Source organism: Hylaeus volcanicus, chromosome 2 (assembly GCF_026283585.1).
Source record: "Hylaeus volcanicus isolate JK05 chromosome 2, UHH_iyHylVolc1.0_haploid, whole genome shotgun sequence".
Classification (NCBI taxonomy): Eukaryota; Metazoa; Arthropoda; class Insecta; order Hymenoptera; family Colletidae; genus Hylaeus; species Hylaeus volcanicus.
The window spans coordinates 17,798,882-17,809,513 of record NC_071977.1 but is presented as its reverse complement, the minus strand read 5'-3'; the positions used below and the strand labels follow the sequence as shown (position 1 = coordinate 17,809,513).

The 10,632-nt window shown below is 40.2% G+C and overlaps 1 protein-coding gene across 13 annotated transcripts in view; it reads right to left on the bottom strand.

Moving 5' to 3' along the window:
- Positions 1-4,861: 4,861 nt before the first annotated feature.
- The window catches only part of LOC128872655 (gamma-aminobutyric acid receptor subunit beta), a 243,544-nt gene continuing 237,773 nt past the window's right edge, over positions 4,862-10,632 (bottom strand). For 12 of the 13 annotated variants that reach the window (XM_054115561.1, XM_054115564.1, XM_054115565.1 and 9 more), the window contains one exon: positions 4,862-9,295. The gene's annotated coding sequence lies outside the window, so the exon portion shown is untranslated. The remainder of the gene's footprint in view (positions 9,296-10,632) is intronic. The other variant, XM_054115563.1, reaches the window with a different exon arrangement.

Here is a 10,632-nt window from a genome sequence, read left to right as displayed (position 1 = left end):
AATATTAATAGTTAAAACATTTTTGAGCCTCGATGGTAAGACAATTTCATTACAGTCAAATTTCTTACCACGTGTATTCCCAACTCCTTCTATGCGAGGAACAAGAATATATATTTTACGTTATTGGGCATACGAACCATATCTTCTTCTAATGTCAATGCATACTATTACCTTTTATAATATTTAATACTTAACATATTAAAAAGTTATCAAGGATATAAGTTTGTTTATTTCTCTAGATTATCTATTTGTTGCTCATGTTCCTCTGTTACGCTATACATACTGTTTCTTCATTTATAGATCCAGAAAATATTTTTCTTTGTATTCAGAAGATAGTTTAGAACATAAAATGAAAACCTTTAATAATAATTTCTTGTGTTTTCGGGAAATCATGTATTTTAATTTAAATATGGTATAAGCACACAGCACCATCTGACACCCAATTTTTAATTTTTTCATTGTGAAGTATTTCATTCTATAATTTCAATTTCAATTTTCGTTCAACGAATTCCTTGAAAATATGTATTTAGATAAGAACTTTGCCCATCTTTGGAAGCGATTGAACGCGTGTTTGTCTGGAGGCACAGCAACACCGAATTCACCGAAATTTTCGTTGCGCTTGGCAAAATATTATCGAACTTGCGCGTGCGTTTCGTCTGGAGCAAAGCGTATGCATAAAACATGTACCATCAACGAGCTGAATAGAATATTAGTAGCCTATTGGGCGTCGTAACCTCCCTATTGCCCCTTATGCGTGTTTCCCATCTTCGTCATTTAAGGGAGGAAACATCATTACGAGTCCTAGTATTAAATGTTTCTTGGGATATTTTTTTTATGGAGAAGAATTTATGTAATGTTCTCACAACTTTGAAAATATTTTAGGTATGTCTTAAAACATATTTGGTAATTTCTTGAATTCATTTCACATAGAAATCTTTGTGATAACTCAAAAACTAATTGACCGATTGTTTTCACCTGTTATATACATCTACTTTATTTAAATGCCTTAGATATGAACTAAAAATATGGAATGATACCATTGTTAAAAGTATGTTTTTTATTCCAAAAAGTTGCACAAAAATGGTGAAAATTGATACTTTGTCTCCAAACACTCCCGAAAAATTCAATTTTCAACTTTTTGGCTGCAGTTTAGTTTATATCCTTAGAAAACACGTTAATAAGGTAAACAAAAATTTCAATTGCAACATCTATAATTCCCACTGGTAGTAAACGCGAGCGAAAGCATGCTATAGGGAAATGAATAGAAAAAGTTACCAAATGTACTTTAAAACATACCTAAAACATTTCTAAAGTTAAACAGAAATTAAGAAAATTTTTGTCTGTGAAGAAAAATCACGAAGGACACTTGATATTTGATCTCGTAATGTGGTTTTCCTTTTTAATGACGATCATTTCGGTGAATAACATGCCTCGGCGAAGGATGCGCATGGTTAGCGACGTGACTATGTCATTGTTATCAGTTCTACCCGAATTCCATCCGCTGATATATTCTTTCCAGCTCCCCATGGTACGCGGCACGGTGTGCAGAGACTGCGAATCAGTTTTGTCGTTGAATTTAACAGCGTGCAACGAAAATACAACGGGAGAGATGTTGCCACGAGCTCGAATTCTCCTGTTAAATCGATCGATCGTCGGACCGAAAAATCCTTGGTATTTTCGACCCAAACCCTCGAGGCAGATTTATGTTCCCCTAGCTTTCCCCTCGCTTTCCTCTTCGCCCCACGTCACCTCGATTTTCGTTCTCAATCTTTTTCGCCGAGCTATTTTGTCCGTGTATCACCACGATTGACTAAAACGTATATTGCAATATGAAGTTGGCAGTTTTCGTTACAACGCGATTTGAACTCACATGGTCTTTTCGTGTGCACGCCTGTGGCTCGTTTACTCTGCTCGAATAGAGTTGAGCACCGATTACTTCGCGATCGTTTTCGTAATCGTTGTTCGCACTCGTAATCTGCGATCATCGGTCGGTAATTTTTGTAATAATCTCGGAGTTAATCGTGTTTGATTATCAATCATACGTTTTGTCACGATTACCTATTGCTTGGTAGAATGGTAAGCATGGATTACGTTTCGCCCAACAATGCTCGATGATCCGACGACGATCGCCACGAGTCTGGATCTGAACTCCTCGCGATCGATGATCGGCGTTTGAAAACAAAATATGTCGCGCGCGATAGGAACATTTTCCTGTGTTTTCTCGATCACCGAAACTTTCTATACGAAACGGTCGCCCTAAATCGATATTCTGGACTCTCTATGCCAGGAAAGAAAACTCGTAGATGTCCGACATCCATGAGCGATCGACGCTTCGGGCGGTCGAGATGCTTCGGTTTTGATCAATTACGCATCTTTCAAACTTTCGATTGCTTTTTGAAGATTCAGGTTGCTGCACAGTGATCGCAATTCCCATAATTTTTGGCGAAGAGTGCCTTCTTTAGAATCCTTTGTTAACAATAGCGTGAAATTGTGTACTACTTACTATCGAATTTGAGGGTTTTAATGTTAATATTTATGTCTAAACAAATTTTTATTTTATTGAAATGGTTCTCTTTCAGGTGAATGAGATGGATAATCCTGCTTCTGAGATATTAAGTGGAGAATTATGTCGACGAATGTAAATAATCATAAATATTAGATAATAATCAGAATGTTATGAAATATTCAGACCTATTGTTCATTGTAATTCATGTGGATTTTGAGATTATTATTTAGCCCAAAGTAATAAATTTCTGAAGATTCAAATGTTATACTCCAATTGATTTCTATTAAAGCATTAATTAAGAAAAAAGGAATTGCGAATAGTTTACTCTAATTCAATAATTTAAAATAGTATTTTCATTGCGAAACACATTCCGTTTCATATAATAAATATATAAATTAGATTCAATGAGACCGTGGCCAGCTTTTTGGGATTTTTGACCACTGTGCATCGCGCAGAGTCGAAGATTTCTTTCGCCGCTAACACGTTAACTGCCACTTTAAATTTGCGAGTCTAATTCGATCTCAGATTTCTGGACGCAGAGCAAGTGTAATTTATTGAAACCATAGACATGATTCGATCATGCTATCCCATATGTACTCAGTATCTGGTGATACAATCGTAATCTCTTTCAATATATGATAATTAGGGGAATTTAATGAATTCTCTCGAGCAGAAAAAATTACTAGTCAAGAAGCGGTTTACATTTCAAGTATCATATACACTATGATTGATATTCTTATAATTGAATTATAATTAAATTGATAATTATTCATTCTTAAATTGATAATTGATTATGACTCGATAATAATTATAATGATGATTATATATATTTGTATATATGATATTACTCACATTACATAATTACATAATAATCATAATTACAATTAAAGTACCATGATTCATGAAAAATTTTGAAAAGTTAACAAAACTTGAACACTGTAATAAAATTCTTTATCAAGCACAGAAAAAGGTCTGATGATGATTTATGAATAGATGATAGCTGTCTACCAGGAATCTGTGTTTTTATTATCCAATATATTAACTTCCAATGTATTCATGATTGTAGGGCAATTTGTAGTAGATGTATGAAAAAAAATAATTTGATAAAATCATTTCCACATCATCTTAGTAAATTGCAGTCAAAAACGACTGGACTATCGCAGTATAGAACACTATTTTTACAAAGGTGAGAGAAAGTTAAATATGAGATCGCAATAAATAATGATTATGGAAGACTTTAAAAACATAACAATATATCTAAGTGTATTAGATTTTTTTTATCTTCATCATACCGCGAAGTTATGAAAGCTCTTATCTCGTAAATATAAAATAACTTTTTCCTCAATAAACTCGGCCAATTATTATCAAATACTTTATTACTTTCCCACGATATTTTAAAAAATACTTCATTTTACTTCTATTCGGATGGGTGAAACTTTAACTTAGAGTGACGTGGCAATCAGTGTGTTGAAAAAAAAAAATGTTCTCAATAAATCATATCTATCATTTTTATAATAGTCATCAATTTATTAGTCCTTTCCATATCTTGACAGAAACAGGGACTACTGTCATTAGTGATACGATAAAATATGATCTTCACCGAAATACCGGGTGACATGGCAGTCAACGCGTTAACACGACTATCCGGTGTTCGGAACTATGCGCAATCGTTCGCAAACTCGCTTCGACGATTCGCGGACGAGAATGAAACTGCGTCGGAGCCACCGTCGTCTACGTTTTCCCGTTTTCATATTTCTCGACCGATTCTCGTCGACTTTGGAAAATACTCGTCGCTCGCCGCGCGCCAAATCATCCACTACGCTTTCCCACGACAATCGAATATCCGTTAATATTGTTTCCCTTTCTTCCTCGTTCAGCGTTATTCCGGCTCAAACACACTCGCTACCGAACGAACGTACGTGTAAACTCACTTCGGTCCCCCGACGTGCCTCTCCAGTCTACTTTATTTTGTTTGTTTTTTTTTATTTTCCCCTATACTTTAAAAGTGATTTATCTAAATATGTGCGAACAGTCACATTCTCGTGTGCACTACATTTGCGTATATATATTTATATATATATATAATATGTATATATATGTATATATATAATATGTATATATTACTTCGCAGTAGGTACTCTCTTTTCATTTTTTTTTTCTTTAACGGATACAATCGCTCTGTATAAAACTCGTATTTACAAGATGATCGATTTGTATAGTATTAATAGGTTCCTTTTCTTTTTAATTTCGGTTTTGTTTTTTTTAACTTCATTTTCGGTTTCCCTTTGTTTTCACTCTCGACTTTAAATCCCGAGATGTCTGCGCGTCGATGGTGCTCTTTGGTAATTAACGATATCGTTTATATATATATATTTTTTTTTCCGGTAATATAATTACGCGATATTAATATGTAGGTGCCCGCCGATAACGCGAATTCATATTCTTCTTCATTGTCTCTTTTTCTTTTCACTTGGGTATCTTCTTTTACTGTCGTCTTCATCCTGCCAGAGGACAGAGATCGCTGTGAATTTTTTCGAATTCCTTAAACTTTTTATATATGTATAATAGTATCAATGATAATCATCATAATAATAATAAACATAACGATAGTAATAATAATAATAATAGTAATAATAATAACTGACCGTGGTCGGTTCGGAGGAACTGGCGCGCACTTAAAAGCCTTACGATCGTTTTTCGATAAGACAACGTCGCGAACCGCTAAGAGGAATCATTATTCTCTAGGTTTTAATGCGTCACGGTTCAGAATTTGAAGAGTGGAAGGCGTCGAAACAGTTCCAAGTGTCAACGTTCGGAATACATTTTTGTCGCGAATCGCGATATCTCGTCTTTGCCAATTGGGGGGACACGGTGCGAGCTCGAGGGACATTTCTCAAATGGACTCTCTAAAATATACAATGTACACGAGGGGTTTGTCTCCTATAAAATTATATTTCTTAGCCGTTTGGAACGTTTCCACGCGTTCGCGTTTCTTCGTGCTCCGCGCTCAATCTTCGCTTCCGAAAATGGACGATCGATCGCGACTTAGACCGGATACTGGATTCGATCTCACCGGTTAATCGTGTCAGCGTATCGCGCGCACCTCGAAGGTTTCGCGAATTCGTTCTCGTCGCGGGGAAACGGTTCAAAGGTCCCCACCCCTCTCGTTTACGCTTGTTCTGTTTCTATTGTAGGTACAATTCGCTTAGTTCAGCCTAACTATCTAGTTTGACGTTAGCTACGGTAGAGCCTCCCTCCCTCAATCCTCGTCGCCCTACGGGACGTGCCAGTTCCTCGCGCACATGCTCAACGCACGGCTCCGTAGATTTCAAACGTAAACAATAGGCACACGTATATAACGTACGCACGTACAAACACGTGGGGTATGTATGAACGCATACGCGGATACACGGTTGAATAGATGCATCGTAGACACTATAGAATATATCACAACGATAAAACGCTAGTTCCTTTCTTTCCCATTTTTTTTTCTCATTTCACGCTATAGTAGAGACTCCAAGTAGATAACGGATGTACAATTATATAAATCGCATTAATAATGCTTCCGGTGGGGCGGACGTGGAAGTATCTCGATACTTACATTATATCATTAATACGTGCAGAACGAAGAGACGAACGAGGGGTCGAGAATGTTAATTCGAGTCTCGGTGCACCGCCTACCCTCCTCCTCCAACACCCCTCTGGCGCCTACGCGAATCGATTTCATCCGTCCCGCTTTCATCCCGTCGACGAGGAGGCTTTCTCCTTCGTTCACGCGGAAAGGGTTCCGATATTCGAAAAAAATAATAAGCCACGCGCTGGAATGTCGGTGTCGATAACGGCGCCATTAATCGAGAAGCGTTCTGTCATTCTGTCGGTCGTCGGGACCCATAGGCTCGCGGAGGGGTGTGTACCAGGGTGATGATGGAGGTCCAACGGGACGGCAAAACACGAGCTACCCTCGGCCACTTGTTCCGCATATATATATATATATTTCGAAGGGGATGGCGAGCAAGGAGATCCTCGAGCAAGATTACCTACTTTTATAAAGAATTCTCGCGGAGTACCGGGGCAAGAAGCTCCTTATTAAATGCACAATGAGCAAGAGTGTCTGGCAAACGGACTGTTTGGCGATTGCAGAGAAGAGAGCCGGCGGAGAGTGCTGGAAGAGACGGAAACAGACGGAAACAGACCGTGACGAGACCGAGAAGGAGCGAAACAGTGCCAGGGGTGGCACGAGGACAGAGACGAGGGGAGGACAGGGTTGGGCGTGTCGGCTGGTCGATATCCTGAATGGCAAGCTTCCACGACCCAGTCTGCAGCCAGCAACCGGCGCTGGAGACGACAGAAGGCTAAGGGAGAAAGGGAGATGAGATGCTATGTGAGAAAGACAGAAGACGGGAGCGTCGGGGGTGAGGTTTTGGCGGAGCGAAGAAAGGGGTAGAACGAGAGACGTAAGTGTGCACGTGTGTTCGCGGGACGAGAAATCGGGAAGATTCTCGTCGGTGTGCGTCGCGGGGCTGACTCTCCGCGTACGTGAAAAATACCCCTATAGTCACAAACGTAGGCGGAAAAACGCGAGCAGGGTGCATGGGAGTTATCCAAAAGACGGAAGTAGAACGGCATACAATTGGCGTTAATTAACCCGGCAAAAACGTACCGACGGAACACCCACCCGAGGGAGACGAAGGGCCACTCTAACGAGAAGGACCGCGACCGACGGTCTACGTGAAATTAATTCACGCGCGAGAATAAACGCGACCGTCGCGTCGCAGCGATTTAGGGCTGTTCCTTTCTCGAGGGGACTTCGTATCAACGGAAACAGGGCCACCTGGTTACGTCTTCTCGTGCCGAGCGATTCGAAGAACGGCACAGTTGCGCGGGAACGATTGGATCGGAACACTCCAGGATTCGAGAGGTTGCGGTTTTCATTTCGAGCGTTTCGTCTCGTTCTCGCTCTTCCCGCCTGTACCCTTTCCGCCGCTTCCGACGAGGACATTTAGGACTATGGCACACGAGCGTTTGCGTGTTGCTACTAAGCGATTCAGGGCTGGCTTCAAACAGCCAGCGAGTCCCGAGTCGAGGATCTCGATGACTCGTTTTACTTTTGTGCCATTAACCACATTTACGATTTCTCGCGGAGTTTCATGTTTGTTACTTTGATAAACTGCAGATCGTCGACATTGACGGTACGAGTTTTTGTATACGGAAGCTGGGAAAACGGCTTTCAGGGTTGAAAGACGGATAAAACTAATTGTTTAAACGTGAACAGAGAGAAACTATTGTAATTCATTTAGATTTCATATCTGTTGACTTTTTTTTTGTATTTCTTGATGTTTTGCGATGTTCTGACTTCGAATTACCTTTGTAACACGGAAGTGAGTTGTTAGACCATGATGAAATTTGGTATCTATGGATGTGTATAAAATTGTGTATCTATGGATGTGTGCATGTATAGACTCGTGCACGAGATAAATGCGTTTAGTGACGTCAATAGATTGCACCATACTTTTACAATTGCGATTACGTGAATGTGTTATTCCATTACTTCTAAAGAAATTATGGTTTTTGACTCTATGACTAAACTTGGTATAACGACTTCTGTACATGGAACTGAATTCTTCAAAGGAGTCTACATGTATACGTGTGTATATTTGTCTCTATTCTGCTATACATCTCAGGAAATCATTTGGAGTTCGATACATGTAGCATTAATGTCATACTGTCGGAAATATTCCGAATGTAGCATATTTTAATCGGTAAGATGGAATTACATAGGTCAGGTCTGGATTAGGTCTCGAGGAACAAATTCAAAATCAAAAATTTTCGTCACTTCAAATTTCCGAATTTTTAGTTAGATGTTTCAGCTATTAAAAACTAGAAACACTCGGTACATCCTAAATTAGTACTGGAAAAAATTCTGACTCAAAACCGCCAGCTTTTTCAACAAGTGGAGATTTTACTTTTAAGACTCACAGTTTGAGATCTTCTGTTCAGGACTCGCTCGCCCAAGCCATCCTCGAAACACTCTGTGCTCGACGTAAACGTGAAAGACAATATTCCATGACCCTCGCGAGATCGCCTCCACGCATGCCGTGTCAACAGAGGAAAGCCGTTTGATTTCGTTTTCGCCGAAGTCGTGTCTCTCTCCTTGGCTCGCCATTCGCCTCGGTGTTTGCAACTCGATCGGAATTAACTCGCGCCCGATTGAATCGTACGTCCCGGGAGTATCTCTACGTAAACATGTCGCGACTACGTAGTTACGAGCTAAGAACCCCCAAATTGAGCCCACGTACACGAACACGTACAGGGTGGTCGCGCGTCGCGACTGATTCCACGGAAGTTACACGATTCCGAGGGAGGATCGCGGTCATAGAAGTGACGGAAATACAAAAAGGTCGCTTCGTCCGACGAGTTCTATAAATGGTAAAAAAGTGGTATAAAATGAAACGGACACACATAAGTTCGTGGCAATAAAAAAGACGTTCGTGAAACAGCTCTACCTCGAAATGATGCGACTCGCGTCGAAACTGTTTCGCCCGCTTGTTCGACGGTCGCGCGGGACTAACGTTTCCCATACTCAATGAAACAAAGTATAGCGATTCAATTCGGTCAGGCGGTTTTTTAAGAGGTACTCTTGTTGGGTGCAAACTGATTAGTAGCAGTAGTTGCACGGTAGTTGGCGTTTAGCTACGGAGCTGCGATGTCTGCCGTTTGGGGGCGTTGAGGTCCTTAATGTTCCGTCCCCCAACAAGAATTTCTCCAGGATGACTGCGGAGTATCGACACCCTGCAGTCAAAGAAGTAACTGTCATGATATTCTTCAGGTTTCAGAAGATCCATATACAATCAGTCCTATAAATATTCGTACCCTCTATATCTATTAAAGAAGTTTGACTAAATTAAATAATAGTTTTGATATTTGACTAAATGAATTTTTCATTATAAATATGTATATGAATAAGTTTATAGATGTATATATTTATATATTTATATATTTATATATATTTATATATACATCAACATATTTATACAAACATACACTTGGAAACATCAAACCTGCCATTTAATTTAAACAAATTTCTTGAATAGACATAGAGGGTACGAATATTTATGGGACTGTATCTACATGTTTCCCAAGAATATACTTGAAGAAACAAATGTATCAATCAGCTTCAGTCAGTATCGAATTAAGCGTGTTGAGTGCATTCTCGTTGAGTGCGAATTACTAAATAGGCTCTCTCCTATATGATAACAAATTGTTAGACACCCGTAGCGATTACCGTCCCCAATATCTGCTTGTTTTAAGATGTTCATGCTCTTCATATTCTAACCCCCAACAAGAATTTCTCTAGGTTGTCCGTGAATTACTGACACCCTGCAGTCAAGGACGATATACTTTTCCCCCAAGAATAGGAGAAACAAATCTGTTTCAGACAGTATCAAGTTCTTATTGAGTGTAATCCATTAAATAGGCTATCCCTGGGACAACAGCAACTTATAGCGATTTTACTATATCGCCACGTTTGTTTCACCGAGTGTGCACCAATCGTTGATCGTGCTCGCATCGACGATCGAGCCGTCGCGGCCGACGCGCCGATAATCGTGTACGTGTGTCTGCACGTAATTTACGTAATACGCGTCTTGCGTAAGTTCTCCTTACATACATTAGATACTTACAACGTACTTACTTAACGTATTAAGTCGCACCAGTCTCCGGTAGCAATGCCGTTTTTATTTTTTCGTTATCGGTTCCGAAATAAAAACCCTCTATTCGGCTCTCTTTTGACGTGCCACGCGTTGGCGCTCGCAGAGTACACACACACGCGCGCAAACGTACGCCTACGCATTTGTGGTTCGTACGCGTAGGACAGTGACGCCGCACACACTCATCCTCGCGCACCCACACGCATACGCATTTCTATTTTTTCGTTTTTTTCGGGCTTACGGTCATGCACACACACACACGCGCGCGCGCGCGCGCGCAGACGCATGCAAACACGTACATACGAGCGCCATTCGAGCGACGATCGTTAATTCTCGATCGTTCCCAAGAGTCCCTCGTTTTCCATCGCGTTTATTCCGATTCGCCGTCTCGAGCTTTGCGTTCTTCCTTACGTTTAGTTA